This window comes from Musa acuminata, chromosome BXJ3-9 (genome assembly GCF_036884655.1).
Source record: "Musa acuminata AAA Group cultivar baxijiao chromosome BXJ3-9, Cavendish_Baxijiao_AAA, whole genome shotgun sequence".
Lineage (NCBI taxonomy): Eukaryota > Viridiplantae > Streptophyta > Magnoliopsida > Zingiberales > Musaceae > Musa > Musa acuminata.
Genome location: NC_088357.1, coordinates 13,170,160 through 13,176,925, shown reverse-complemented (window position 1 = coordinate 13,176,925; position 6,766 = coordinate 13,170,160).

Here is a 6,766-nt window from a genome sequence, read left to right as displayed (position 1 = left end):
CCTTGAATATAAGGGTTCATACACTTATGTGCTTCCCGTAAATACATTTATACACCTCGATGAGCACCCTCTTTTTATTATAGTGTTAGGCAAGAAAATTCTCATTCGAGTTTTTCAATATGTGTAGTCCGTCCCATTGAATATAGGAGGATGAATGATAGAGTGACCCTCTTGAAAGCCGAAAAAAGTCATCTCTCTTAGGTGTTAAACCAAATAGAGAGAAATGAGGCTTGATACCAATTGTTAGGATCAAATACTTCATACGATAAAATCATTTCGACAATGTTTAATTTTGAAAACGTTCATAAGAGTATGCAGCTAAAGTAATAAGGAAATAATACAATTTGCAATGAAAGTAAAGAGTTTAAAGTAAATGCAAACCGTGTTTTATAGTGGCTCGATCATCGTGACCTACATCCACTCTCGATTCCTCTTCACTCGAGGCCATCGACTTCCACTACTGATCTTCCTTCAATTGGCAAAGATCAACTACCCTTTTACACTCTTTCTCCTTTTGATAGGCTCAGGAGAGAACCTTTATAACCTCTCTTTCTTAGACTTCACTTTTCCTTTTAGAAGAACTTTCTAAATACCAGGAAGAAGGGACTCTAAAATTCTAAGAGAGATTACGTAATTTTTCTCAAGTATTTTTCCCCCCCTTTCAACTCAATTTTATGCATTTTTATGCAAGAATAGCTGGGATATTTATAGACCCAAAAAGACTTCAAAATTGGAGTCAAAAGAGGTCTCATCCCGGGTTTTCTGGGTTCTGGCGGTACCACCGCTTGTAGCACTAACACTGGGTGGTACCACCGTCCAGTCTGGCAATACTATCGCCTGACATAATCTCAAAAATTATCTTGGAGACTGAGCCTCTAGCGGTGCCACCGTCTGGATCGGTGGTGCCACCACTTGACCCAGCATTTAGGTCACTGAATGAGCCTTTCTCTTGGCCAAAACAACCCAAATTCGGGCCAAGTTGGCTCATAATTGAGTTGGCCTAATTACATTCTAAACTAACCCAATTACAACTAAAACTACTTCGATCTAAACAAATTATTACAAGTAAGAATATTAAGTTGTCCGGCATGTCATTGGTTCATCCGGTGCTTCGTCCAACCCTTCGGTGTATCATCCTCTCATTCGGCGTATTGGCCAATCGACATGTTGCTTTCTCGCAACATCTGATCTCCTTAGCACAATGTCTGATCTTTTTAGCCTGATGCCCAAACATGGCACGAAGCCTTCTGCCGACACGTTGACCATTCCTCTGGTCTGATGTCCAATCTTCTAACATATTCAATTCCGGCCTAACTTCTTATTCTTCCTGCTTTAATCAATTTGTCACTCTTGATCGAAGTTACTCCTGCATCACTTAAAGCACAGATTAGATCATAATATTATCAATTGGTTTTATCATCAAAATCCGAGATTCAACACAAGTCACTAGTGGCATCTCTATGTCGTAGGCAAGATATCGAATCGCGATATAGGTGATGCTAATCATAGGTGCCCAGCAAGCCAATCACGTGAGTGATGGCACGTGTGACTTGATACAGAATCTTTTTGCTTATTATATTTTGGTATATATCACTTTATAACTATTGCATATATGTACATATATATTGTGATATCATTGGATTTGTGCAATGGGAATCGGATCGTGATGAGATCACGAAAATGAGATCGATTCACCTTTAAACACATATTCTAAATAATCCCGGTCATAGGTTACTCGAGAGGGACATCGTGATAACTGGACAAACTGGTGTGCTGTATACCCGTCCATATGATGGATGCAGCTGGTCTCATAGCTGCTCGTGTAGGGACACTAGGGATACAGTACAGGTGCTCATTGGAGAATGAGTTCACTGATTGATCCGCTTACGGAATGCTAGATGGTTGATGATGCCTTATTGTCAGATAGTGATTTCGTAGTCCTAGTGGTATATCTGGTCCTTAGACTTGAGACATTAAGGATGTCCTGTATGAGTGCTCCACTCTTTGATACCGGACTTATAGGTTTGGATGTCTCAGATCTAGTACATCTGGTCATTGGGAGTACTAGTCAACCTTACAAGGGCTATTGAGTGTCGATAGAGGATCATCCACTCTCGGCATCATGAGAGGAATATCCCATGTGTTCTTGCTCAGACAAATCTCTGGTTAGGGTCATTCGGGTTGAGAGAGAAAGAGTTCTCCAAGAGAATCCGATTAGAACGAGACTTGAATATAAACCGTATGGGTATAACAGCACCATGCTCGATATACGGTCTTTGGGATATTAGATGGATGAGGGACTATAGGTACACGGTAACTGAGGACAGACAGGTTCAATGGATTGGATTCCCTTGTATCGTCTGGGGACTACGGCGTAGTGGCATAGTACGTCCGTAGCCGATAAGTCAAGTGAATTATTACAGAGATAATAATTCATTGAGTTAGAAGGAGTTCTGACAGGTATGACTCATGGCCAGTTCAATATTGGGCCTAGAGGGTCACACACATATGGTAGACATTGCGATGAGTAGAGGTTTGGATATGAGATATCCGATGGAGCCCTTGTCTTATTGAATATCCAATAAGCCCTTGAATTATTGGATCCCATGGATAAGATCCAATAAGAGCCCATGAGAGATTATTGGATAGAGATCCACTAATCTAAAAGGCTTGGGTTATTAGATGTAGATCCAATACCCACTAGGGGATGATCCATTAGGTTTTTGACAGGGGACCTCTATAAATAGGAGGGATTCAGAGCCTTTGTTTGCCTCTCATATTCTCCTTCCCCTCTCCACCTCAAAGCAGGCTTGGAGTTTTGAGGAGCATCATCGTAGCCCTGCTATGTGGATCACCGCTGGAGAGGAGGACGCTTGACCTCCTTCACCCTCTAATAAAGATCTGCAAGGAAACATGGATATACGATCTCCCTAGGTAACACAATCTACTCTATACGCAGTTTTTCAGTTTCGTGGATTTTGCGCATCAATCTTCGCACGACGACGAACATCTCTTTGGGAATTGGGGATTTTGTTTTCTTGTTCTTTCGTTGCGCATCTGATGTCACCCCCAAGATTTCCCAACAGGTGAGTCTCGAGAGACTCGACCAACTCAACCTATATTAGGAATTGATTTCTCCTTATAATGATGAAAGGTCACGTGGGTCAATCTAATTATCTTACGTTTACCGACTTAATATTATAGAAAGAGAAGATTTTGATTCGGTCTCCTAATATGACGTGTCACATATATACATATTTAATATATATCTATATCACATGCAAATATATATACATATATAGTAAGTGTATAAGCAATCACACATCATATGAGCAATCACACCAGATGATATAAGCAGGCTTGAGCCAATGGGCCCAATCACTCATATCATGATCTATGTGTGCATAAGCGCATCTCCATACCCTATGATCATCCATCTCATCATCCTCGGTTCTGTCGGTATCTTGGCATATCTCCATGCATCGTGATCATCAGCTTCGTGGGTCCCGCTATCACCCCCACACTCCCACCGTGCCTCCTCGTATAGTTACAACATAATTACAAACACGCAAGCCCGACAATAAATAATAAAAAATAGAGGCTCATAGGCTCCAATAATAATAACAATCATAATATACATATACATCATATCATACAGTCCATAATCATCTGTCTAAATCACATATCACATGCATATGTCATCATGTAGGACTACTAGATAATAATAGTTAATTAATTATTTTATAGTATTTTGAGAATCCTACCATAGGGACCCACATGGCAAGTAATCCCTTATGTGGCTAGAAAATCTTAGCCACTAGGGACTCTCCTGTGGCCAGGAATCTTAGGCCACAAGACTGCCTTATGTGGCTAGGAAACCCTAGCCACTAAGAAGTCGTCTACAGCTAGAAAACCCTTGCTGCAAGGCAACCTTGGGTGGCTATGAAACCCTAGCCGCCAGAGGTGCCCCTTGCAGCTAGGAAACCATGGCTATAGGGGCTGCCAATGCTTAGGCTATGAGCAGCCTTGCTACTCTCGACCTTGCTACCTTTGGCTAGATCGAGAGTAGCAAGGTTTGCTTTCGGCCAAACTGTAGGGTAGCAACTATTGCTGCCCTTTTTCCTCTGTTATGCGACAACAATTTTGGCAACAAAATATTGATCTGAAGCATCCAATAACAAAAAGGAGATGTGTAGTCCAAATTTAAAAACTACGACAAAAATCATAGTAATTGTGCAAAAACAATTATACGCGATTGAACACAACACACATTGGTTATAAACCAATCTTTCATATGAACAACAAAGTCCTAGCCCTAGTGTGTCCATGCTTATCTGAATATATGATGTGACACATAAGATTGGTCACTCGACCAAGCAAACACTAGTTCGAACTCGACCAATATATGGTACACCTCCTAAAACATTTCTAAGTCGGAGGCTGGCACCACTAAGTCTGAGTCAAAGGACTCCACCATTGGTAGTGGAGCCACACCACACGGTTGATTCACCTCCATAGGGGGACATCCTCTAGTGGTGCAATCGATTTGCCACCTTTCGAGGCTAAAATTTTTGTTGTCAACACCAAGATCGTGATAGGATCGGTGACCTATCTGAGTCCAAAGTATTAGAAGAGAAGGTTGTGGATATCATTATAAATCTTTCACAATGTGAATGGCTCCTAGGGTCTTATTCGAGGGTGTTCAAGTAGTAAACTAATGAGCCACACCACATGGTGGATTCGCCTCTATAGGGAGGGGAAGCCTCCATCGATGTAGTCAATTCACCCGCTTTTGAGGCTGAAATTTTCACTATCAACACCAATAATTATGATGGGATCGGTGACATATTTGAGTCTAAAGTATTGGAAGAAAAGGTTGACAACATCATTGTGAACTTTCATTATGTGAATGGCTCCTAGTGTCTTATAGGGGGTGTTCAAGTTGTAAACTATAGTGAGAAGCAACTATGGCAGTAAACCATAATTTATATGGGCGAGGGTGGTGCTTCCTCTACCTGACCCTGTTCAACTCTTGAACGCTTTAAAGAGAGTGGAACATGTAGTGTCATCTAGCACACCCTAAGACGTATGGCACAATCCGAACAATACAATGATCATTCGTATCGTTAAGGAGATCATGCTAAATTTGTCATTATTTATGTTATGGCCATGCAGTAAGTAACAGTTATGTCATGTTCCCCTTCACCGCAGGCAGGTATGATGCATGATCAGTTGTAAGATCACATCCATATCCATTTGGATTCTCCTGCCCACCACAAGAAGAGTCATATTTAGTACATGCCCACATCGCCTTTGTGTGTTGCCAAGCCACCGACCCTCTACGCTGCCACACCCAGCCCCATTGGCCCTCTATGCCACTACACCTAGCCTATTGACCCCTTGTGCACCATCACACTTGGCCTTACTAGCCCTTTGCATCACCACACCTAGCTTATTGACCATTTGTTCACCATCACGCTTGGCCTTATTGGCCCTTTGCATCGCTACACCTAGCCTACTGACCATTTGTGCACCATCACGCTTGGCCTTACCGACCCTCTGCTCTACTGCACCCAGCCTATTGGCTCTTTGTGCATCATCATGTCTAACCTTACTAGTCCTTTGTGCTACCACACCTAATCTAGTGGTCCTATGTACACTGTCGCACTTGACCTTACTAGCCATCTACACCACCACGCCCAGCCTATTGACAATTTGTGCACCATCATACTCGACCTTGCTGAACCTTTGCTCCACCACCCTAACCTACTAGCCCTTTGTGTGCCATCGTGTCTAGTCTTACTGGCCTTTTGTGCCACCATACCTAACCTACTAGCCCTTTGTGCCACCATATCAAGTCTACTAGCCCTTTATGCACCATCGTGCTCAGCCCCACTAGCCCTTTAACACCACCACACCTAGCCTTCTAGCCCTTTGTGTGCCATCATATCCGACCCATTAGCCCTCTATGCCACTACGCTTAGCATACTAGCTCTTTGTGTATCATCATGCCTGGACCCCATTGGTCCTCTACACCAATGCACCCTGAGCTACTAACTTATCGTGCTATTGCATTATACCATCGCAATCGATCGTATCATCCCATTGTGCTATCGTGTTTGATTGAAGTACACCCATAACATATTGTGTTAGACATTCTAAATTGAGCGTCCCTTTGTCTTTAACACCAACAACAAATACAAACCTAATAGTACTTTCCAACCGGTTTCCTCTGTGTTGTGAGGGATGTGTTAGGGTGAAAATGACGTGGCTAATCCATCATTACTAATAGCATCACTATAACTCTACGTTTGACACCTCATTTGCATGTAGATGAGCTACCTAGCTAGCACTTGGAAAATGAGTAACTGCACCTTGACAACTCTATTTTTCACACCTCATTTAAGTGACATTCTGTCACGTCTAACTACACCTTGTAAGTGCCAACTAGAAAATGAGTATGAACACACACCTGTTATTGCACAAATAATAGATGAACAAGGATAATGGTTCGACATTGGTTGGGGGTGATTTTAATTGGCATAACAAACGAATATAATGACTCAGCATCAACTAAAGGCGATATGATCATTTCTTACACTTTCGTGATCATAACGAGCTATGTAACATACCCTTGTTCAATTAGATCACTGACTTGAGCATCATAAAGGTATTGTTGGGAAAGCCCCTAATGAAGTTTTTGCATGTTTGAGTGTTTGATTCAAAAATTTCACCTTGAGACTAGCTCGAAAAAGAACTAGATTTG